At 45.5% G+C, this 24,759-nt stretch overlaps 1 protein-coding gene and 1 long non-coding RNA gene across 8 annotated transcripts in view; one reads left to right on the top strand and one right to left on the bottom strand.

The window, feature by feature from the left end:
• Window positions 1-65: 65 nt before the first annotated feature.
• LOC138119484 (uncharacterized) lies at window positions 66-2,626 on the bottom strand. The gene is made up of 2 exons (XR_011155519.1): window positions 1,877-2,626; window positions 66-365 (listed from the first exon to the last, which is right to left on the bottom strand). It is a non-coding gene; the product is annotated as an uncharacterized lncRNA (long non-coding RNA).
• A 99-nt stretch (window positions 2,627-2,725) lies between these two features.
• Window positions 2,726-24,759, top strand: part of MTMR3 (myotubularin related protein 3) — a 74,684-nt gene continuing 52,650 nt past the window's right edge. For 3 of the 7 annotated variants that reach the window (XM_069031390.1, XM_069031384.1, XM_069031392.1), the window contains exons 1-2: window positions 2,727-2,824; window positions 3,442-3,485. The gene's annotated coding sequence lies outside the window, so the exon portion shown is untranslated. Of the gene's footprint in view, window positions 2,825-3,441; window positions 3,486-24,759 lie in introns of all 7 variants that reach the window. The other 4 variants (XM_069031391.1, XM_069031387.1, XM_069031388.1 and 1 more) reach the window with 3 other exon arrangements.

Below are 24,759 nucleotides of genomic sequence, written 5' to 3'. Positions count from 1 at the left end.
ATTTCCATTTCCATAAAATAATTCTCATCCTTTGCCCTGATCATCATGGAAAATAGAAGCAAAAGTCATTTAACATGGGGCCATGTATTAAAAAATAGACAGGAACACAAGATATGGAGAGGTTTGGGACACAAGACATGGAATGTCTCCATGTGCTGTGTGTGACCAGATTGGTAAAGATAAAATATATAAATATAACAAGCAGCTGGAAGTGCCAGCTTTTCCAGCCACGGAGATGGCACTGCAGGATTTTCCCCTCTTTAAGGACCAGAAGGAGCACCCAGCAGGTTCTGCTGTACGGGAGCCCCAGGTCTCCAGGATCCAGCTTCCCAAAGTAGGTCACATTTGATCTCCCTCCAGGCACACTGCAAAAGGCAACATTTAACAGGGACTTCTCAAAATTCATATTTTGTTTGCTGATGCTGCCAACACACATCCTTTTCAGCTACAGCTCTACTGGCTCTACATATTTTCATTGCTTTCCGGTGTAAACAGGCCAGCAATCCTGTTTTTCCCTTCAGTTACCTGTACTTCTTCCAAAGTTCCTCTGAAAGTACATACTGACATTCACATCACATTTGCATTCAGATGATGGCTTGTTGTTGGAAAAAATCCTTTCAGAGGGGCTGATTAACTTCCTTTCAAATGTTTGCTGTCCCTGACCGAGGGAGCCAAACCAGAACACAACTGACTGCGTGGCTCATATCTGAGTGTGAAGACACAGGATCCTGTATTTTGCATTGTTCCCTCTGAACATTTATCCTCCTTCCAGCTTAGACATGACCTAATGACAGACTGAAGTCCATCTGTTACAATGACTAGCCTTGGACTCAGAGGGAGAGTCCTGTGGATAATTTAGGAGTGCATTTTATAGCTACTTGCAAGCATTTCATTTCAGATCAAGGCAAACATGAGGAGCAGGTGGAAATCTCCCGCAAAAGTACAACCTGACCTACATACGGTATTGTAAATTAAAGATTTGTATAAAAATAAAACATTAATGATCCATCACAGTTGCAACAAAACCCAGATATAAACCTTGCCGCTGGAAAGGAGCTCCATTGCACAAGGCTTAGCTAGAGCTTCATTTTGGAACCAGCAACATTCCTGCCACCTCCAACACTGCTGCCACTCTCCAGCTTTCCTGTGTTTTCTGTAGCTTAACGCTCACAGGCCTTTTACTTCATCACTGGTCTCTCAGTTTCCATGTGTTTTTTGGCAGTCCTGCCTCGTGCTGGCTCCCAGCTCCCCATTACCTCATGCTTTAGGAGCTGAGGGCTGTGCAGGGTGGCTTGGACAGAGCGTGTCCTGGTGGTGTAGGGCCACACATGTTCCTACAGCTGAGCTGAATGTCACCAAAGCAATGCAGGAAACATCGGCCAGAAGACCTTGTGCACCAGAATGGCTTCTGTAGATCACAGAACATTCTGAGTTCAATGGGATCATCAAGTCCAACTCACAGGTGAATGACCTGTATAGGGATTGAAGCCACAGCCTTGGAGTTACCAGCACCATGCTCTGACCCACTGAGCTAATCTCAGGTTATAGTTGAACAGGGTGTTCTCCAGGGGTTTTTGAGGATCCTAAGGAGGATGGATGGCAGCGGATGCTGCGAGGTGTGGGTACACACACCTCAGCCCCCCTCAGCACACACTTCCACTGTTACCTGACTCAGATTGGCAGAGGTGGCTGCCAAACCTCTGCTGAGAGGCTGCCTGTTCCACAACCTCGCTCAGCCAGTGCTGGGCTTACGGACTCCACAGGGGGATAACAGGGAAGGGGTGAGGTGGCTTCACAGAATCACAGAACCACAGAATAGCTGGGGTTGGGAGGCACCTCAGAAGGTCACCCAGTCTAACCCGCTGGAGATGGTTACCTTGAGCAGGTGACACAGGAACACGTCCAGGGTTTGGATTATTCCAGATGGGGAGTCTCCATGCCCTTCCTGGGCAGCTGGTCCAATGTTCTGCTCAATGGATAGCTCTTCCTCATGTTGAGGTAGAACTTCTTGTGTTTTAATTTATGGCCATTGCTCCTCGTTCTGTCTCTGGGAACCAATGAAAAGAGTCTGGTACTGTCCTCTGACACCGCTTGGAGATATTTGCATGGATTGATGAGATCTCTTCTCAGTCTTCCCTTCTCCAGACTAGCAGGCCCGGCTCCCGCAGTGTCTCCTCCTAAGCGAGATGCTCAGTCCCTTATTCATCCCTGTGGCCCTGCCTTTCACCCTCTGAGGGGCCAAGGGATGGCAGCCGCCTCCTGAGGGCATGGCGAGCGCTGAGGCAAGCAGGGCCGCGACGTTACAGATTAGAAAAAAACTTTTCACCGTCCGGGCGGTCAGGCCTTGGAAGGGGCTGCCCAGGGAAGTGGTGGAGTCGCCCTCCCTCGGGGTGCTCAAGAGGCGTCTGCATCTGCCGCTGGCTGATGCGGTGTGGAGGTTTAGGGGTTACGGTGGTGCCGCTGGGCTGACGGTTGGAAGAGATGATCTTAAACCAGCAGGTGACCTTAAACCAGTAGGTGATCTTCCAGCCTTGATGACGCCGTGATTCCGTGACTCCACGATTCCGTCATTCCCTGATTCCAGGATTCCACGGGCCCCCCAGCGCGGGCCGGGGGCCGCCCCCCCACTCCCCTCAGGGCGGAGGGTGGGAGCGGCGCGCGCCTGGCCCCGCCCCGCGGGGGGAGGAGGGAGGAGGCCTGGCGGCCGCCATGTTGTTGTGTCCGTGAGGCGGCGGCGGCGGCCCCGAGCCCGTAGCGACCCCGGCCCCGGCAGGACGCCGCGCCCCGGCACGGGCGGGGGCTCCGCGCCATGCCCTGCCCAGCGGTAAGGACCCGCCAGGGTGCCCCTTGTCCCGCGGCGGGGAGGGCCGGCCCGCCGCGCCGGGGCCTGGCGGAGCGCGGCCGCGCTGTCACTGAGGGCCGCACACGCCCCCTCGGCTGCGGGTGAGGGGTGGCGGCGGGGCCGGCACGGCGCCCTCGGCCCCGCTCCGCTCGGCACGGCCGGCAGGAGGAGGAGAAGGCGGCCCGGCTCCGCGGCCGCGGTGCGGCGGCCTCCTGTCCCCGGGCGGGCGGCGATGCCGGGCGGCCCCGGGCCGGGCCCTGCGGGGTTCGGGCGGCCGGGGCAGGGTGGGCTCCCCGGTGCAGGGGGGCTCCTGGTGCCCGTGTTCTGTGAGCCTCGCCCGGCGCTGCCGCCCCCCTGCCCGGCCCGCGGGGGTGGCCGGTCCCCGCCGAGCCCGGCCGAGGATCGTCTCATGCCTCTGGCAGCCGCCGGCCCTCGCTCGGCTGCTCCGGCCGCTGGGGCCGCGGTGTCAGCAGTGTTCGGCTGTCCTTGTGCGTGCGGCCGAAATTCCCGTTCCTTTTATAAGTGGGACTTGTTAAGGCTTTTTATTTACGTGGTTTTGGGACTTTAATTGCGCCTCTTCCCCGTGTTCCTTTTGACAGTCCTGTTCTTTCGCTGGGATCTGAGCAGATGTTGCCCTTCCCTGGTAAGTGCTTTGCCCCCCAACATGGAGTTTAAGTTCGTGCGTGGAAATTGTTCCCGCTCTTACTCTTTTAGAGAATGTTTTTTGTTCAGCAGATGAGACCTGGTCTTTCTTCACAACTCTGTACAGGAAACTGATTTCTTTCCTTTCTGTGCACACTCCCCTCACTGTGGGGAGGTTGGGTGTGAGCTCGGAACTCTTGCAGACTTCAGGTCTCATAGGCACTCTTCTGTGTGCCTCACCTGTTTGTTTTCTTGTGTGATGTAGCTGTGTGCAATAAGGCTTTCTTTTAGAAGAAAAGAACTTGGCTAGTGAATCATGTTAGGTAGTGCTGAGTGGAAGTGCAGCTTGGCTTTCTGGTGAATATAAAGGCATATTTATGTTACAAAGGCGAGTCCACTGGGAAGGGATGGCAGCGTGACGGAAGGAGCTGTGACAGGTTTGTTGTAGTGCCTGTCATGTTCTGAGCCTCAGATAAAGCACTGAGATGCCTTTTGTCTGTTACTAAAGCATGTGGTATTTGGAAATGAACTTTCCTTGGTGGAGGTGAGGGAGGTTTTATGAAGGAGTGCTTGTAAACTGGAGGGGAGGAGGCTGACATCTGATACCTGCTTTGCTTCAGCTGTTACTGATTACAGTGGGTTTGCGAGATAGAAGTGGTGCTTTCTTTCCTAGCACAGGAAATACTGGGCTGTAAGTGTTGAAACTTTGTGCAGATAAGTGAAGGAGGGGCATGAGGTTCTAAAATGCTTCAGTGACAAGTGGTTCTGTGCCTGCTTTGGAGCTTGGGGAAGGGCAAAGGTGCACCAACAGTGATGTTTTTCTGAGTGTGTGCACTGAAAAGTGCTCTTGTCCCACTTCAGGTTATAGGAATGATGAATTGAGTTCTCTCACTGGCAGTGCTATAGGTGCCTATCTGGGGTACTGTTGCTATCTATTGCATGAACTGTCTGCATTAGCAATTATTAAAATATCAATGTTAACCTGCTCAAGGAACAAGCCATGGAACCCACAAATGATACCACAAAGGTGGAATAGGTCAGCTTGATAAGCTCTCATTTTATTTATTTATTTTCCATAAAAACGACCATCTGCAGCTGGAAGAGACAGAAATGGAGCCTGCCCAGGCTTCTGAAATAGAGGATACAATATTTTATCTCAGATCTCATTCCACCTACGTGCAAGCCAGGATGATGGAGAGAAGTATGTTGTCAGCTTTCAGGAGTAGGAGGAACGTGGCTGTGCAGTGCTTTGCTGGCAATTAACCTGGAAAAAAGGAGTAACTTAAGGAGAAGGGGATCGTTAGGCTGCTGGAGTAACGGGCAGGAGCCTGGCAAGTCTGATGGGGCAGGGAAGAGGAATTGTCTCCGTGGAGGAACTGGGTTGGCACCCAGCATGGAGTTTGAGATCTTTTCACCTGCCCAGTTCAAAGGGCTGTAAAGGCTGTTTCTACTGGGAAGTGTACCTGGATACAACGGGATAGAACTCTTCCACTTGGTATGGGTGGTGTCTTCAGAGCACATGACTCCAAACAGCCTAATTAGTGCTTATCACATCCTGTGAACCAGAGTGAAACATTCAGATACTTAAACATGCACTTGTTTCATAGTAGCTTTCACTGGCTGAATCAAAGTAATGTCATGTTTCTCTCAAAATAACCTCTTAGGTACTGAATTGTCCCAGAAAAAAACGTGCAGCTGTTCTGCATTTGTCTCCAGCTTGAGTAGCTGGTGGTGTAAGATCTGCCTATGACATCTCATGTGGGTTTTAAACTCTGAGAAATGAGCTTCATGACTTGTAACTTCAGCCCTCTTCTAGGTATTGGTGCTGTAACTTCCCAGTGCTGTCAGGAAAGCTTTAGGGATGTGCCTAGAACTCAGTTTGTGCTGTAATTCTTGTGAATTAACTGGATTGCTAAAAGACAACTATTTCTTTCTTCACGGCGCTTCAAAATTTCAGGATGACTGACTGGTTTGCATGAACGACCTCAAAATGAAGTTAGTGGCAAAGCGAAGACCTCAAAGTGAAGTCAGTGGCAATTCAGGAATTTGGAATACTGACATTTTACTGGGACTATTTACTGTGCCCAGCAAAGAGCTGGAGCCCTCAGCCCCTGCTGCTTTCCAGCTTCTATCTTTGGATGCATTAGCCCCAAATGGTGCAGGATTGCTGTGGGCATTGACTTGCATACGTGTCAGCTGCCTGTGGCATGGGCAGAGGTCACAAACCACAGCCTCCTTCGGTGTCAACTGGCCTTATTTGGAGGGCAGCTTTAGCAAAACAGCCCAAACTTTGTCCCTTTGCTTTGGGCAGTTGAGAAGCACTGAGAGAATGGACTTGATACCACAGAAATCTGAGGGTAAACTGGAGTGTGAGTAGCCCTGACCTGTTCTTCCCCTCACCTGCCTAATAATTTCTGGTACTGGTGTCAAGGAGGTGACCCCCAGCTGGCTGTGGGTTTTCCAGGGGTAATGTGTCATCCCTTAAGGAAGGCCTCGAGTCCATTGCTGCTGCTCAGAGCTACAGGGAGGAACCAGCCTGTAGTAGCAGGGAAGAAATGCAGCATGATCTTGTTGCAAGCAGTGGTATCTCGGACGTTTGGTCTGTTACAAGGTGTCAGGTTGTGCTGCTCTGAGCCGAGTTGCTCTGTTCTCTTTCAGGAAGTACCAGTGTGCACCTGGAAGTGAGGCTTGGGCCTGCAGAGCCATGCAAAGTGAGCTGGGGACGGAGGGCAAACAGGCAGCTTTTTGGAATGTTGGTTGAAATGGGAAAGCTGTTTCTGGAGTCATGGATGTCCAGCAAAAAGCACTGTTTGTAAAGGCTTCACTTAAAACACAGTTGCTGATTCCTGGCTTTGGTTTTCTTCTGAAACTCCTTGGATTTGGAATCTTCATGTGAAGTCTAGAAAGCAGCAGTTGTTTTGACACGTGAATGTGGCTGCAGGTTAAGCTGTTAACTGGATGTGTGCTGTGTAGGGCTTGCTGGGGACAACTGGATACTTCAGAGGCCTTGTTCCTCTTCATGGGTATTAATGCTGAAAATAGTTACAACAAGGTAACTGTGGTAAGATCCGTCTGGAAATTTTTTTGGAATTTGTGTGTGTATATGCATGAGTGAGGCAACTAAGGACATTGTAATAGCTATCATGGTGGTGGTGGAACTTTTCCAAAGTCTGATAAGGAGGGGGGAAAAACCCAAACTCTGCAAAAGACTTCCTTAATAGGGTGTTCTTGGCCTTCCTTTGGGGAGCTGGATTTCAGAAGACTTGAAGCTGGATGTTCCTTGTTCAGTGATACTGTAACTAAACTTATCCAAGCTGCTGTACTGAATTATTGCCATTTCTGAAAAATGAATACCTTGAGCAAGACTCCAGTGGAAGTTGGAGTAGTAAATCTGTTATTTTTCCTCTTGATTAGGAATGCAGTGAAGAGCTGTAAAGCGGCATTGGTGGGCTGGCTTGGGGGCAGGCAGTTGTACACAGCCACTCATGCCAGTAATGAAATATGTCTTCAGTAACACAAGCAGATAGATCCTAAGTAGTATTAACCCCCTTTTTAAAGAGAAATTGACCCAAAATACTGAATTGTAAGTATTTCAAAATACAACTTTGCAGTTTGGCTTTAGTTGAAAGAGGGCAGAACATCAAAGAAACCGAGGCTTGGAGAAGCCCTGGGAGGTGACAAGCAAAGCAAGTTGTCCTTTGCCTTGCTCAGCACATCTCACTGTTGTTTGCAGCGTTCATTGTGATGGGCTGACAAACCACCATGGAAATAAGGTTGGGGTTGCTGTAGAGAGCTTCATCCAAGGTGCTGATGGAGCTGATGCTGTCGCTGACTTCTGTGGCATTGCTTGTTCACCAAAATACTCTGCAGCATGCAAACAGCATAGTGGGGGTCAACTTCAGCGTTTGAGTTATTCTCTATCTGGTGAAGCATTAGAACTGGTGCTGGATGAGCTTAGCTTGGACAATTATCCTGTCATCTGTGGAATTAACTTGAAGCTGAAATGAAATCAGAAATTTGGTGTTAGTCCCTGGCTACTTGGGAAGAGCTGGGTTTTCTGAAGGGCAGCCACAACAGACCACCCCCCAGACTGGGGTGTGTTCTTCAGAGGGAGAGCCATAGCAGGGAATGTTCAAATGTTTGGACTTCTGGGAGTGGACAGCAGGGAAGGCTGCCATGGGGCTCAGAGCTTCCAGAACGTGGCCATATTTCCCACTGAATATCCATGTGGGAAAGACTTGTATTCTGTTACTTTGATACTTAACTGTCTTCTTCCATCCTGTGTGTGTTGGTCTCAAGCTGAGTGTTCTGTGCTCCCCTCCATTCGATTTTAGTCCAGTCACTCCTGCATCATCTGTGGAGTGACATCGTTTTGGGTTAATTTCAGAACTGAAGTTATTCTTTACTAGCAGATGTACCAGGTTTAACCTCTCAGGTCCTGCTTGGTTTAGCCCTTACTGGGATAAGAATTGAAAAAGACTTTTTCCATTGTACTTTCTGCTTCCTACTTTTCAAGGAAACATCATTGTCCAAGTAACTTTGCTACCTGGATGTGTTTCTCCCTTGCTGTGAGCACACCAGGCCCATGGCTAAGACTTCTACCAAAGGCTCTTTTACCCTATTTTAAGAAAGACTTTAATCAAGGAAAACCAGTGAAAATGGTGTAAATCTTCTTTAACTGAGATTTCTGTAAACAAAGTAGCATGACATAAATCTCTAGGGTGCCTGTGTGTATGATGAAGTCTTTTGTACATACAAGTCTAATGGTCTCTAAGTATTTTGGATTGTTCTGGTACTCTGAGGTTTCGTTTCTGGAACATATAATCAGTATGGGGGGAAGTAATGCACTTCAGGTTGAATTTGTGGAGGAAGGCTGCTGCATTGCCATAATTAAGTCTTTGTAGTTTTTCTTTCGAATACCAGAGATTTGTGCACTTGTATAGACATTATTTATAGAAACACTGGTAGAACAGTTTTGTGTTGCCCTTTTGTGGGCCTCATTTGCTTCTCCAAGTTTGGGACTGCAAGCTAGGGCTGTAATCAAAGCATTGATTCTGTGGTGTTACCTGAAAGGACAGAGAAATAAAAATAGTTTCTTTTTCCCCGTACCTTTAAAGGAAGGTTTTGACTTCTCTATCAACCAGGAAAGGGCAGACTCCTGACAAAATGAGACTTGTTTTGTCCAGTGCTGCTTTTTCTGCTTGTGGAAGTGCCTGGGGGAAGCTGCTGCCAGGCACCTGAGGGAGGAGAGGACAGAAATCCTGTCTGTGTAGGTTGACATGGAGTCTGTGAAGACAAGATGCACTTGGTTGGCTTCCTGAGTGCCCTTGGAGAGCAGAGCAAAGGCAGGACTCGCTGCAGGGCATCTCCCCAGCTCACCCTGAGAGCAGCCTTTCATGTAGGGCTCATGTGCATCATAAGACTCTGAGGTCCTGTGAGTCTGACTCCTCAGTTTCTCTGAGGTTTGACTGTTCTGGGCAAGCAGGGTTCTTATTTTTTGGGGTTTCTGTACAGCTGGTGGCAGGATTTCAGCAAACAGATGGGAAATCAGATCTTCCCTTGGGTATCCTCCCTGGCATGTGTAGAGTTTAGCTCTGTCTAGGTCAAGGGTAGACTACTAGAATACTGCTTTGGGTTTTTCAGTTGCTAGAAGTAGTAGTTGAAAGTATTGAAAAGTTGAGTGAAACTGAAGGGTGGATTAAAGAAACTGTAACAAAAAGACTGAAGAGACAGACGTTAAGAACAATTTATTTGAACTGTACTGGTAGAATTGCCTATGTGGGGTCTTAATACCTTCCACATCCTACACAAGATGCTACCTGAGTAAAGTAACTTCCAGTACTTTGGAAGTGAGGCCTCAATTTTGTACAGGAGATGCATGAATGATCCAGTCTAGCAGCTGATCTACCATTAAACTCTGTCCTATCACTTTTATGATATCACTATATCCATTCAAAATGAATTTTAACTCCAAAGCTGCTCATGGAAGTGGCTGTCGCTAGGTCTGGAATTGGTGGAAAGTTTCCTTGGAATTTCTAGGTTTGGAATTGGTGGAAAGTGTTTCCCTGGAATATCCTATTCAGTAGTTAGGAGGGCCCCAGCAGCCTGGCTGTCCCTGTTCTCCTTGCAAGTAGATAAGGACAGGGAGGAAGCCAGTGGCTGTGGCTGTCTGATCTCATCTCTTGGAGCCATAATTGACCTAAATGTGTACCTGGGAAAGCTTTGCTTGTTCCATTGCTATCTGCAAGTGTGTAATTGCTATCATGGAAACTTAAACCAGAGACAGATGAGCTGCTGGGCAGTTGTGTTGTTTGCTGCATCCTTATTGGGCTGTTTGCTTGGAGACATTTTCAGCCCTGGTGCTGGATGTGCTGCAGCTGGAATCTGTCCTCAGTTTTTTCTGCATCCAGCCTTTGGTGTCTTCCATAACTAAAATTACTGTTGTCAAAGCTGACTTCTGCTGTTCTGTGGGTCTCTAAGTTCAGGCTTTTCCAACACTTGTCTGTCTCCTGACAAAGAACAGATGTGCCAAAATTAGAGGCAGTGAGAAGAAAACTCACCTGCCATATCACAGAGGAGCTTGGCTTGAAAATTAATGTGAGGACATTTCTCTGTCCTCTGTGCAGCCAGGTTGCTGTGGTCTGACCAGAGTAGAAACACCTTTTTTAAAGTGTTTTGACCTGATAGCTTTGATTTTTTTTTTTAATCGTTGTATTTGAATTTTCTTTATTTCCTTTTTATTCACTTCTGAGAACAAATACTTAGTGTAGTGTAGGCATGGTTGAACTTTTGATCCAAGAAACCTGACTAAAATGTCTAAGCAGATTGCATTTCTAGATTATTTTGATTATTTTCCTTTAATAAATGGAAGCTTGAAAGCAAGTGAAGTGTACTTAATGTAAACTTGCAAATTTACTGCCTCTGCCTGCAGAACTTTTCTTTCCATCTAAACACTGTGCATGTTTTTTTAAGAGTGGATAAGCTTTACATCAAATTAATGACTAATCCTTATCAAACAAGTGTTCATCTTTACAATTAGAGAACAGGAATGCTTAATTGTGTGCTGATTGGTGAACATACTAGTCATGAGTACATTTGAGAATTCAGATTCTTAATTTTCTCTCACTGCTGGTAGCAGGAATTTGCTGTGAACAGGGCATTATATTCTGGTTGGATACCCATTATAATTAAATTATCATCTTTGTCTATGTTCAGCGAACCTTTCTTTGAGTAACTTCCAAAAGAATGCACCTTTTTGCACTTTGGGAAAATCTGAACTCTCTGAGGAAAAAGGAGGAAGATGGAACAAGGTAAATATTTTGAGGTCTGCTCGGCTTTCCTTGTAGGTTTGGCTGGTGGATTATGGTCAAGGCACAGTTGTGTTCTAATGCAGAATACAATAGCTTGCTTGTTTTCTTTTACTTTGGGCTGGAATCTCTTAATCCCTTGAGACTCAAGCATGAGTATCACATGATTTGGAGGTGTTTGGTTAGTGTACTTCACTGCTGCAGAGCATCCCTGGACGTAACAGATGAGTAAATCGGGGCTGCACAGAGAAGCCACATGGAAATTTTCAGTTTTGGAGATCCACGGCCAAGTGTTTAATATTTTGTGCTGGGTTGTGTTCTCACAAAGCCATCTGGTCAGTTACACTTGTCAGTAAGGAAGGAGATCAGACACCTGCTCCAAAATTCCAAATTCCTTATAAAAAGGATTCCAGCTTCAATGTACTGACACCATACGTGCATGTTCAGTATCCTACAGTGTTCAAATCATTACAAGGGGATTTGGAGGGAAGCTTCCTTGCAGGAGAACTGGTGGTACAGCTAATTGTAGGTCCTTCTTTTAGAGTCTGTGACCACATGGGACATTAGTGGATATAGAGCTGTATTGGTAATACACATAAACCCTTGTTAAAGTCAAAGAATAATAAATATTCATTAACAGTGAATTTCAAAAAGTAGTAGCTCCGTGTATAGCTGCATAATGGTACCAATGTGCCTGGTCACTGTCGTGTTGCTTTTCCCCCCCTTCAGTTCTGCAGGCTTTAGAAGCTGGAACCAAAATGCCTTGCACTTGTCAAACTGGAATTTTGGCTTTTAAATGACAGGCTGAATGCTGACACTTGATGAGGGTGACTGCTAAACACTGACCTGGGGAGAGGACTGGGCAAGGGGTTTTCTAAAATAGAACAGGATTCCCTAAAGTGCTGAAATATGGTAATGAACTGAGGATGGCAAAAAGACTCCAGTGTGTTAGAAAATGTTGGTCTTGACTCTTGGTGCTGCTTTTGCAGAGTTTGGTCTGCTAAGCACTGGACCAGGGCAGTAGCTTCCAGTCCCTGGTCCTGCCTGCAGCTGGAGCCGGCTCTTCCCAAGAAGAATTCGGAAGAATTGCAGAGGTAATTGGGGCACTGGAATCATGGTGGCTCTATACTTAGCTCATTACTCCAGGCAAATTATCCTTTCCTTCTCCAGTGTTGACTGGCAGGCAGGTTGGAGAGCTGTCTAGCTTTCCTTTGCTGGGGCATTCCAACTGCTCTGCAGTGTTTTCATTGTGCAGACACTTCTTCCTGTGAACTCTTGAAGGGCTGGTGATAACTGAGCAGCAGAAGAGTCTAAGAATGGGAGTTCTGGAGGAATTCACTGAGGGAAACAGCAGTGCCAAACCTGCTCTTATAATCAGCTTGGAGTAGGAAGCAATTTGGAAACCTGCTTGATGCTCTGCTCACCTGTGGAGGATGGTTGGGTTCATCACTGCCACTGCTGATGCCTGAGCTGGGTGGGTCTGGTGGAGGAGTCAGCCTGGGGAGTTGTGGACAAAGGATTTTGCTTCATTTGGCAAGTGTAAGACTGGTATAGCAAAGACAATAAGAGCTATTTCTTGCTTTCTTTTTGAAGCCTGGTTTTTTACTGAGCTGTTTGTGTATGGTCCCAGTTGAGGTGCTCCCTTCCTTGGAGGGTCACGCCCAGAGAGCAGCCCCATTAAAACTAATGGTGCCATTGCATCATGTCCCAGCCCGCCGTGGTCCCATTCAGCACTCAGGTATGAAGACTTTTCCTCTTGCATAAGGCACCTTGATCTGCTTGGGTCGGGAGGAAGCAGTTGGCACCTCCCTAAAGAGTAAGTTACAAGCTACTGTGCCCTGTAGCTTATTTTTCTAAACATTAGTATTTCAAGTTACTGTCCAGTTTTCTAAACTGTACAAGTGCCTGAGGCTGGACCACCGCTCACAGAGGCGGGGATTACCTGACCAGCTCTTGCTGGATGCAGATCCTTCCCTGCTTCTTGCATGCTTCTTTCTCCTAGACCAAAATTATTTGGTATTCAAAGCAGAAACCTAGTAGGGCTAAGCCTCATGTATTTGAACAAATTTTCCCAGGATTGCAATATGGCTTTAATCTACTTTGTCTCCTTTCAATTTCTAAGTATTTCTAACTACTGTTGGATTTTTTCTGGTTCTTTCAACAAAATTCAGTTTTTAGTCTCATCATAAACCCATGCTACCATGTGTCAATCTCAGCAGACCAAGTTATGTAGTAGTTAAGAAATGATTTTTCTATAAATTTACTACTGGTCTAGTAATGTATATTGAGATAAAGTGACTTTACAAAGGCAAGGAGTAGTCACTTAAAACATGCCTTGTCCAAAGAAATTGGTCTGAAGTGACTTGGATCCTGACAAGGACAAGAAAGGACTGAAGGTTTTTGTGCAAGAAGTGAGCAGGTGGGCTGGGGAGAATCTAGTTTAGCTTAGAGTTTAAAGAAAGGCCTAATGGCAAAACACCCTCAAAAACTAATTTATGTGCTTAAATTCCACCATTTTTTATGCTGCCTCTTGCCAAGAAAATGAATTTGTAGAGCTAATTTGAATTTCCAGGCTGGGTTTGGAAGGCAATAGCCACTTCTGCAGGTGCAGAGAACATTCCAGTCTGTTCAGCTAGGCCGATGAGTCTAGGTGGTTGCAGTGCTGATGTATTTGATTTTCAGGAGTCTGAAGATGTGGCTGTGGAGCACATTTGTGGTGCATTTGTAGCTGTGGCCAGCTGGGGTTTTGCTGCTTGTGAAAGGTGAACTTTTAAACTTCCCTGGATTGATTAGCAGTAAACTTTAAGCTGGTGTTGCAGCACCTGTTTTCTAGAGCTTCAGACCTCCTGTTTGACTCTGGCAAACTTAGGAGGAAGAACTTAGGTCCCTGTGTGGGGTTGCTGCTCTTAAGATCAGCTTAACTATTTGTAAATAATTAAAATACGGAAGGTGAAGGAATACCCTGGGGTCAGTTGAGAGAGGGCTTGTGCAGCTGTGTGAAGATCAGTTGTGGTAGGACAACCCCGTGCATCCATCATGCCTGCAAAAGAAAACACAACCAGCACCTTGATTGAACAGCAATTAGTCAGGTTGTGCCACTGTATTCTCCCCTGGGTCACCTTTTGGTGAGTGTTGTTGAAAGACTTGACTTAGCAGAGTTTGTACATGTTGAAACAAATTTGATGGCTTGAAACTTGTCTGAAGAATCTGCTGCTTGTTAGGTGACTCCTGAGGAGCCGTGACCTCTAAAAATCCTGACTTGGTTACTTTGATTATTTTATTAATAGCATTTTAAGCAGAACTCAGAGATTAAACAACATACTGAGAGCTTATTGCATATCAGAATGTGAAAGTGTGAACCTTTCTGTGGAGCTGGGAATCCACAGATCATGCTGGGTGAGTGACAGCTCAGCCTCTACACGGAATTCAGAGCATCTTTGCCATGTTATAAAAAGCTTGTTGCCTAGTGCTGATCTGTTCCTCCACCACTGAGTTTTTTGTAACCTCTAAACTCTAAGCATAGGATAAGAATTTATCCTGTTAAAACCTGTGTTTGTTTGAAGAGTTAACTCCTGCTTGTTCACCTCTGTCCTACATCTCTAGATCTCAGTTATTTAAATACCAAGGTGTGTGTCACTCAAAACCTACCTACCCAGTGAGTTCTTCCTTTAGCAGAAAAGTAAATGTGACCTGGAGTGAACAAGCAGCTGTGCCTGTCTTGCTACACCTTTGTCATTCTTCAGTTTTGCTTATGGAACTGCTAAATCAGGATTTAGGAGTTGGTCTGCTGGTGAGTCTTTGTGGAACCCTGGAAATTTCTTGAAATATTTGAGATGAGTGTCTATCACTTGTCTTGAAGTGATATATTTTACATTGTATCTGATGACAATTTTGGGGGAGGAACGGGGAAAAATCCTTACTAATGTCTCATTTACACAAAATAGGCTGTGTGAATGCTCTACCATATGCTGGATATACGGAATATCTTTAAAATGAAGTAGGTTGGATGGAAGGGTCTGAAGGCTTCAATTCTGAAGTAAGGAATTAATCCTCTAGTTTGTCTAGTTAGGTGTGTCCTGCTTTGAAGCCTCACTGAATTTTCAAGTGGAAAAGTAGCAGATTTGTTTGGTGTTACACAGAAGGCTTGAATTGTATCCTTTTTAGTACTTTGAGAGAGCTTTGTGCAAACCTTTCACCGACTGGTGCTCTTACTGAGCTGCTGGAGGGAAGTTAAGTTCATCACAATTCCAGTGTTGTTCTTTCTCTTCCATCCCATGCTTTAACTCCTTGTCACAAGTGACAGAGTGACGGTGGCTCCTTGCAGACCCATTGGAGGTAGAAATCTGCAGCTCCACCTGTGTGTTGTGTCAGCCCGTTGCCTGTTCAGAGTTTAACAAGCAGTCTTAGTGCTCTGCTCAGCATGACTACACTGATACTCTGAAGGGAACTTTTTGCCCTTCTAGACCAAGCTTGCTGCAAGTAAGAATTGAACAAATATTTTTGCAGTGCTTTGCTGTGTTTCTGTGGTTAAAAGGTACCTGTGCTGATGGTACTGATTTAAAGCAGCCTTCAGTGGGCACAGAGCTGTAGCCTGGGATAACAGCAGGGAGACAGGGCTGTTCCATGGATCCTGTGACTCTGGAGGCACTGGGGGCTTGGGCTGACCTAGCACAGGAAGGCCTCAATGCTGAAAGGATATCCACTACTGGTGATTTCAAATTTCCTTTAGAAATGCAGCTCCTGAAACTTTTTGTATCTGAGGTACTGCTTCAGATGTACTTGAGATTTATGTAGGAAGTGGAAGCAGATGCATTCCTTTTCCTCAGAGCTTTTATTAATTGTTAACTGAAGCAGTTGAGTTGCTGGGTTTTGTTTAGTATTTGTGGTAAAATTTGATATGTTGCTTGATAAATGCTCATGTGTTTTGCACAGATAAAATGTGTGTACTCCTTGTGGGTTATGGAGTAGTGGGCTGCTGGATTTGTGGCTGTTAAGATGCTTATGTATTTAATTCAGCAGTGAGAACTAATGCACTGAAACTTCATCCTGGAGAGTTACTTAGTAACTCTGTTTGTCCCTGAGCTGCAAAAAATAATGCTGAGGAAATTAGCATGTTAAATGGAAACTGTACAAAACACAAATGTATCTATTTCAGAGCCTCTGCTAGAGATAATAAAGCCTTCAGTGGCTTCTGGGCTCAGGCAGAGACTCCTCTTAACCTATAGAATTAGGACTTGCAGTTCTGACCTCTGAGTTATATTTGATCAGAGTGATTCCCTGTGAGCTTCCGGTAAAGCTCAAAGGTGTGATTCCCTCCAGAGCTCTCCCAGGGAGAGCAGAGCATGGCATGGCTGCCTGTGAGTTACTGCAGAGCACTGGCAGTCCTCTGCCACGGGATCACGTATCCGGCTGGGAGGTAAAGCCAGTCTGCCAGCACACTTAATCTATTTTTGATTTGTCAGGATCTCAAAGACAGAAACAAAAAGCACTTTGTCCTGGCTGCTCTGGAAGACTGACACTTGAATGGCTCTTTGCATTGTCTATTCAGTGGTGTTGGAGCACTGCTGTGCAGTGAGCACATTGTTGTGTGGCAGTCACTCCTCTGGGCAGTTCACGGGCTTTCCTGAGCATCTCAGCAGCAGCTTCACATGAGCCACTTGTCTGACCACCTCTGAGTTCAGCCTCGGCAGTGGAGCTCAGGGAGACTTCCATGGCAACTGGTGGCCCTTCAGCACAATCAGTCTGTGCCAAGGCTGACTCTCGACTGCTGCCTTCATCACCCACTGGGCGCTGGAGTGCTTTCCCCTCAGTCGAATGAGAAAACAGTACCACTGGAGGTACTTTTTCATCAGTGCTGAAGAAGCTCCAGAGAATCTGTGGAGGTGTGGTGGACTCTCCAGAGAATCGTTTATGCTTATTTATGCTTTATTGCTGGGAGAAATCTGACAGAATATTCTGAAAATATTGTAATATATGGTCTAGTTATTTTTTATGTGTTAAAATAAAATTTTTTATGTGTTTTTTTATGTGTTTCTTTAGTGCTAATCCCAAGTGTTAAGATACAGGAAAAATGCCTGAGTCTTTACCTCACTATATAGTTTTCCTGTGGCCATTTTCTGAAGCTGTAATTGTCAGGGCTTTTAATTTCTCATTCATATGAGAGCTGTGTGAGAATTTCCCAGATACTTACGAGTGATCATGAAGTATTTGGTTTACCTTTACATAGTCGAGCTTGGCTTCCTACTGCTTATTCCATGCTGTTTAGGTTTCTGTTTGCATTTACCTCAGGTCAACAACAATAATTAACTCAAAGCATTGAACTGATGCAGTTATCATATTGGGAGAACAAACCAATGACCATAGTGCAATAAGCATTACTGCAACTTCCTGGTAATGAAAATTCCAGTAGCAGAGTACTTGATTTAATTTTTAAGCTTTGAGAAAATAGTGGTGGTGATAAAATGACTTTATAACTGACTTTCACTTATGTACCTACTTAATGCTGCAAAAAACCTTGGGGTGGGAGGAAGAGCTGTAGTGGCTTTTTTTGTTAGTAGAGGGAATGTCTGAGCTGTTGTTCGCATTTGAACCCCAAGCTGCAGTGTGCAGCTACTTTTTTAAATGACTGATGCTTCCCCAGACAGTCTGGATGACATTGGTTACTCCCTCCTAGTGAGTCTTAAGTGTTTTTAAGCTGGAAACTGCAGAGTCAAAGATATTTGGATATTGCTGTCCTGTCCTCCCAGCAGACCACACAGCTGCATCAAGTGTGTCTCCTGAAGTGTGTGGCCAAAATAGGTAAGAGCTGCTCTCTGAGGGATAGGATGTGGGATTGCTGAAAAGAGACAATATCAGACACAAGATCTGGCTGTTGGTGAGGAGAATCTTCCTTAAGGTCCCAGGGGCAGTTTTGGTGTACAGCTGCTGTGGGCATGGCACCGAGGATGCTTCCAGGAGAGAGCAATCTCTCTCGGCTGTGCATGGCTTTGGCAGTTTTCTTGGCAGGAGAGCCTGGTTAACCAGCACAGCTGTAAAGTAGCACAGATGCAGCCTCTGAAGGGCTTGCTGAGCAGCTCTGAGGAACTTGGATGTGTTGTGTAAGGACAGCTCTGACTCAGTGGGGAATGTAAGCACGTGGTTCAACTTCAGCAGTATCACCATACAAGTCAGAATGGGAGCTCACAGCCTCAGCACTGAGGGCATCAGTTCAATCCCATTACCCTCTTACATGGCATCACACCTCGAAAACGTGTGTCTTACCTCACTCTGTGGTGTTGTGTGTTGATTGTTGTGTATTGAGGCACTGTTCTGTGTAGGCTGAAGCACAGCTGTGTGCCCTGCTGATCAGCTGAGGCCTGAGTGGGCACTGACTGCTGGGGGAGCACCTTGGCATGGCTCAAAGGCTCAGGTATTCCTGCACACAGATGCTCCTCACAGGGAGATGCTGCTCCATACCACTACAGAAACTTCTCACATGACAGAAAGTTGCTCCAAAGTCAGCTTTTCTTAGTTTCTTACTGAATTTTCTGTCAGTTTTACAGATACTGCCATGAGATTTGTATCCTAAATATTGGCATTTTGAACAGTAATTGAAGAATTGAAGTTGAATGCTTGTGGGACAATAGGGGGTTTGCAGGCTGGGATCTATTAACACTATTGTGGAAGTGAGCTATGATATTGACAGAGCCATTCTAAATATACTGCAGCACTGCAATCCTGACAGTGATGGTGATGCCAGGCCTGGACTATGAATACATCCTCCATGTGCACACTCACGTGAGAATGACAGGACAGCACGTGCTAGGCTTGAAGATAGTGTTTCTTTCAGTTTGATAAGGAGTGTGGCACCCTTGTCCTTTGCTTTTGAAGTGTCACACAGACTCAGTGCTCTGTGGCTGTTCAGGAGTGAGTGCAAGCAGCAGGGTGTGGGGAAATCTTCCCCTTGAATGAGAATTTCTGCGGTCCATGCAGAGAAATCTGCTTCTGTTGGGCCCTTCATTGGCTATAACACGTCAGGGAGATAGTTCTGGTTTTCCATGTGCACGAGAAGCCCATCTTCTAGCTTTGGTCTCCCAGGCTTTCTGGTTTTCCCTCTTGCTTGTGTTTTTAGCTTGCTTGTGTAGTAGTTTATTCCTCATCAGGCAGGCTGTTAGAAGGGAACACGTGCTAAGTAACAGCTTCAGGTTCTGTAATGGATTGGTGTGAGCTGTTCAAATGTCCTCTGCTTTCTTACTTCTGGCTGCCCCTCCTGCTCCTCCTAATGTAAAGGAAGTATGGGGGTGTTCTGGACAGGAAGGAACACGTGTCCTGAGAGCCACGCTATCTGAAGGGCACTGCCAGGCACAGCTGTCCTGACAGCAGTGAGGATGGACTTCACAGTGAGGACACCAGTGAAGTACCAGCTCTAAACATCTTCTTAAGCTGCCTGGTCTTTTAAACATACAAACTGCTCAGGCAATCTAGAGCTGGATTGTTACTGCAGGCAAATGATGACCTGAAGGACACTTTGGTCTTTCTTGGAGCTGTTCTCCTCACTACCTGCACTAGCAGGAGGTGTACGTTTTTCACAGAGGAGTGAGCATTTACTTGTAGCCACAATGCATCAAGCTCTATAGTGAAAAGTGTTCGTTGAACTAAAAGTGGAAGTGAGGCAGCCTGGAATGCCAGATGAGATTGCCAGTGACTGATGAAGGATCTATTCCTTGCTCCAGACTTGCCTTTCAGTAGGTGTCCTGGGGTTCTGATGGAGTTTAACAGACAGGTTGACTTAGCAGCAGAGACAAATGGTGACTTGCAATGGGATTGACACTGTAAAAGAGGAAAATGTGAAGAGCTGACATGCTGTTACTGCCTTGATTCCCATACCTGGGCAAGGCCTATACATTAAATATGGGCTGCTAAAAACCTCTCCCTTCTGTGGGAGCAGTGACAGGCTCCAGTTCCTCACTCCTGCTGCTTGAATTCCTGATTTCTCCTGGAGCAGCTTTGCTCCCGAGCTGTCAGAGCAGCCTGCAGCCTTTCTTTGGGAACACCACTGCTGTAGCAGTTGAGTGAGCAGTGGAAGCCTCAGTAAGTACCACTGGCTGTTTCTCAAGTCTGACATCATATCCAAGAATTAGATGGCTCTCTCTCACCAGGGGGATAATGAAATAATTCCTACTGTGTTATTCATTAACTCACGTTTCATTCAGTGGCTCCTAAGAGGATAACGAGTACGTTAGAGGTGAACTTGCATAAGACTTCTGACATCCTTTTGATAAGTTAAGTAAGAATTAAAGCTGTGGCAGACAAAGCACGGCAGTGGGGCCTCACTGAGGCAGGTGGCCTGTGCTGTGTTACACAAACTGACTTGTGAGCTAATTTAGTGGCTTTTTTTGTCAATGGTTTCAAGAAAATAGCCTGCTCCTAAAGTTGCTGAAGAAATAACTGGGGCCCAGAGCCAGATGAACTGGGCTTCCTGGTACCAATGGCTGTGGCTGAAGCTCCCATGCCAACTGGGAGTGCTGGCTTCTTCTGAAGGCTTGCCAGGAGTTTGCCTCCCTCCCAAAGAGGTTTGTCTGTGCTGTGCAACTGAGCCAATAAACTAATATAAAGACTAAGCAGTTTGTGGGAGGAATGATGATTGGATATTCAGGTATCTAACAATCTGTCTGATCTTTTGAGCACTGCTGTGAGTGTGCTGACATCAGTAGTTCATCCCCACAGGTAATAACTGAGGTAATTCTACACAGAGGCTGCAGTAGGATGGGACACCTGAAGAAATCCAGAATTTCCAGGTGGCCCAATAAGATTTTAAATTACCTGCTATTTGTAGAAGCACTGGGTGAGGTGGCTTTATCTGGGAAGAAGTTGTAGGTGGTGGTCTGGTGAGTCAGGCCAGTGCCATCCTGGAGAGGCAGGTGTGTCCCTGCCTGGTTGTGGATTGTGGTCCTGGCTAGGAAGTTGCTGGGAACCTTTCCAGGTGTGTGTAGAGTTATGGTTTGGGTGCTGAGTACACAGCTCCAGGCCTGAGTGCTCGACTCTGCTGCTCAGACCCCTGGCAGTGGAGTTGTATTTCCCAACCACAGAGCAGGAATACTGTAAAAATTGGGAGTATTCAAAAAACTAAACTCTGGACATATGTTCTGGGCACAGAAGATCCTTCTGATGGCATGAACTCTTACCATCCTTAGTTTTCCAGCCTTTTAAAAGTCCATTACTGGCCACTTAACATAAGGAACAATGTAGTAGCTTTGCTGAGCGCTGTGGATCCTTAGCAGAAGAGGTGCCATAAAATGAGCAGTGCAAGAAGGACTGACTGCTTCAGGACTCCACACTGACTACAGGGTTTGAGGAAAATGACTGAATGGAAAGGTCTGGGTTCAGAGAATATTGTCCTACTCAGCTCACTGGGTGAGGGTTTATGGGAAGGAGAGGATGGAGAAGGGAATTAAGGATCATACATATTCCAAGAGAAGCTGAGCAGAAGCTTCACAGGTGATCACAGTGCTTGCATTTCCTAATGTGTAACCCTTCACTCCATGGGTTTTATGTAGGGCTACTTCAGGCTGCAATTACAAGTTGATTTCCATGGCGTGTAAGAGCAGTGAAAATACCTGCTGGGTCATTAATGCTGGGCTTGGGCTGTCAGCTTTGCCTCCCTTGTTTACTCATTGTGCAACTCCATGTAACAGCTTAGTCCAAAAATCCAGCACCGAGCTGTGCCAGCCTGTCAAGGATCCCTTCCCTTAACACCAGTGCTCTGACTTCTTGAAATATGTGAAATAGTAAAATACCAAAACAGGCCACTCTGTTCTTGCAGGATCTGTTTTTCAGCACCCAACCCAGTGGCAATTGGAAAAGAGAAATCTTTAGTTCAAGCTTCAAGTTGTTCAGGCTGAACATGGAAGTTTGGCTGTGAGTGGCTGGTTCATGGTGGCATTTTTTATTTTGGAGGCCTCTACCATCAGGGAATTCTTGTGGAACAGTTCTATCAGCTGGACCTGATGCAGAGATGTCACATCTCCAAGCTAATGACACAGAAATGGTACTTTTCATAAACATGCATACCTTGGATCCTTGTCCTTCCTTGACAGACTCATCTCAGCTTCCAACTAAGCTTTCCTGCATAAAGATGTAATCTTTCATCCAGGAGAGGAGTTGGGCTGTTTTTTGGCATTTGAATCTAAATGAGCAAAACTGTGCAGGCTCTGAAATACAAGACCTGAATGCTGAGGTTGTTCCCGCAGTGAGCTGTTATTTATCTAAATTACAGATGCTTTTTCATCTCAGCTCTGAGCATTTGCTTCTAGATTTGTCTTCACATGTAGATTTGTGTTATGCCAGCTGCATAACCTTCTGAAATAAAGGCTTACAATAAAAGCAAGGCACATTTAAGTATTCTGAGCATTGTTCCTACCCTTGTTCTGGTTTTGCTCAGTGTGTGAAGGTTTCTTTTGCCATGGAATATTTCTCTGAAGTTGGTTTCAGATTCCAACTTTAATATTGGAATTGATTGTCTAGAAAGGATATGCCTGGTGATCCTCAAACCTCAGCTGGATGAGTCCAAAGAGCAGCTTGATGTAATGGAACTGTGCCAGTGGGGGCTTGCACTCCCTGCTGAGCTGTTCTCCCACTCATCCCAAATTGTTCTGGATTTTTTTGCATGTGTGTTGATCTTGGTTCCTTGTACCTTCCAATTTGCACTCAAAGGGGCAGAAGCAACTTCGGTTTGTTTTGTAATTAGATATTCAACTTCATTTCTGTGACAGGAATCTGGTGGGGACTTTGCGTGTCTCTCAAAGGAAAGCTTTCTGGGAAGTTTCATCCCCCTGAATCTGAGGGCAAGTGTTCCTGCAGGCAGCCTGGAGAGTTACAGGAAGGGAAGAAATTCCTGCCCTCTCTTGGTTTGGATTTTGACCAGGGATAGCACCTCCTAAGATGTTTAAGGAGGTCCCTGAGTACCTGAGCAAACGGAGGCTCAGAGCTGTGTTTGTACATTTTCAGCAGCTCAGTCCTGTGCGTGCAGCACGACCCAGGGTGTCAGCTGAGGTCAGGGGGTTTTGCCATTTAATTTCATCAGAGGAAACCCCAACGTTTATTGCTCCTTATCTATGTTGTATCTAACTTTTTTTAACCAAAATTTGCCAGATTTACCTTTTCACTTCAAGCAAATGCACCTTGAATATTTTACCCTCATGGGTTTAATGCAGACTTCTCAGAGTTCATGTTCAGTAAGTACAGGCTTGGTTTTGCTGCTCAGGTGGTTACCAGAGGGTGCTTCAAATGGAATGATAGAGACCAAAAATAGATGTAGTTGGTCTTAATTTTTACTGTGGAGTGCTACTTTTGTATATTTAATTGAAGCTTTAGATCTGAAAGTCACAGGTAAGAGCTGTAGTGTTACAAATGTGACTTGTGCTATTTTCACATCTTTAGGAAAGCTCGTGGATTAATACACACGTGCTCTTATATGTTTTTATAAAGTGCAATTTAAAGGGGACATGGTAAATTCACTGTAAGGATGGTTATTAATCTTTCTATTCTTTAAAGGAGGGTTAAGTCCTGCTGGCTGATAATGATTGAAATGCAAAAATTGGAGAGCTGCAGTCTCCTGACATACATATTTTTTTAAATCTGGAATTAAATGAAAATTACCTTCCCTGATGCATCAATAACAGAGTGAGCTGTGAACTGCACTGACTTCTGCAATGCCTGTGGGAGAGATGTGGATGTGTTGTGTTTGGATAATGTGCTGAAGAGCCCAAACCTTTGTTTCTTTAAAATGATGATTTATCTTTTAATTGCAACCAAGTCTTTCTTAGTAAATTAGGTTTGTTTTGAGTCACACAGGGAAGGAGTGAATGTTCTCTAAAGGATAAAACACTTAATGACTACTTACATTCTTTGTACTGTTATTCTTCCTTCTCAGGGTTTGTTGTATCTACCAAAAGGAATGAGTTTCTTTAGGGAAAATAAGTGAGAGAGGTTTTAAATAAGTGTCTGTATATACTAATTTGTTGTGCTTTTGAAAAGGTCATTTAGTACAAAATAGGATACTGGAGGAATATCTCTTTTAGGTAAAAACAGATCTGCTGTAGACAGCTTGTTGTGGTCTGCTTTAAGTGAGGAGGTAGGAAGGGACATCTTCCTGTTCCCTGGAGAAACTCATCCCTGTTGGAATCGCTGTTTGGATTGCAAGACTGACCAAAGGAGATGCAGGTACCTTATAGAATTAATTCAGTTTTCCACATCAACCAAGTATCTGCTGGTATCCTGTGGAAGCTTGAACTTCAATGGATTTTTACTTTAAATAGGAGAAGGGAGAGACTGTGGCTATTAACTGGAGACCTGTCAAACCTTGTTTCTCTAGCAGAGCTGCAGTCTGTGGCAGAACTCAATTCTAGCTGAAACTCTGTGTTTTGATACACATCTGTGCCTCAAGCAACCACAAACCCTTCTTGGTGTCTCTGAAATGCCTAAATATATTTAACTTTGGCTTCGTGCTGTTTAGTTTATAGAATAAGCATATTCTGGTAATCCAAGTAAATTCCTTCCTGGCACTGAAGGGCTGTGCAACTTCGGGGTAAGGGAACAAGCCTGTATGCTTTCCGTATTATGGAAGTTGTTGTGGAGAAAACATTTTGGGGACTTGTCCTGACTGAACTCAGCCTCCCTGGGCAATCTGGAGATGTGACTTTAGAAATTGTAGTTGTTCTTGTCCTTGACACATTCAAGATTTGAAGATTGCAGAGCATCTACCTTGATTTAGTTGATGGAGGACTATTGGTCTAACTATTGCATTAGAGTCAACTGGTTCTGAAGCAGCTCTGTTGTGTCTCTAGAGGAATACAGATGCAGTGTGACAAAATTAACTGCTCTATTAAAGACCTTTGTACTTCACACCAGATACTGCTAATGTGTGTAATTGATCTTCCAAACCAGCTACGGAAATTGAAGCCCATTAAAACATTTCTTGAGGCGATCACA

Source organism: Aphelocoma coerulescens, chromosome 15 (genome assembly GCF_041296385.1).
Source record: "Aphelocoma coerulescens isolate FSJ_1873_10779 chromosome 15, UR_Acoe_1.0, whole genome shotgun sequence".
NCBI classification, from domain to species: Eukaryota; Metazoa; Chordata; class Aves; order Passeriformes; family Corvidae; genus Aphelocoma; species Aphelocoma coerulescens.
Note: the sequence above shows the minus strand (reverse complement) of the source record. Positions and strands in the feature narration are given on the sequence as shown.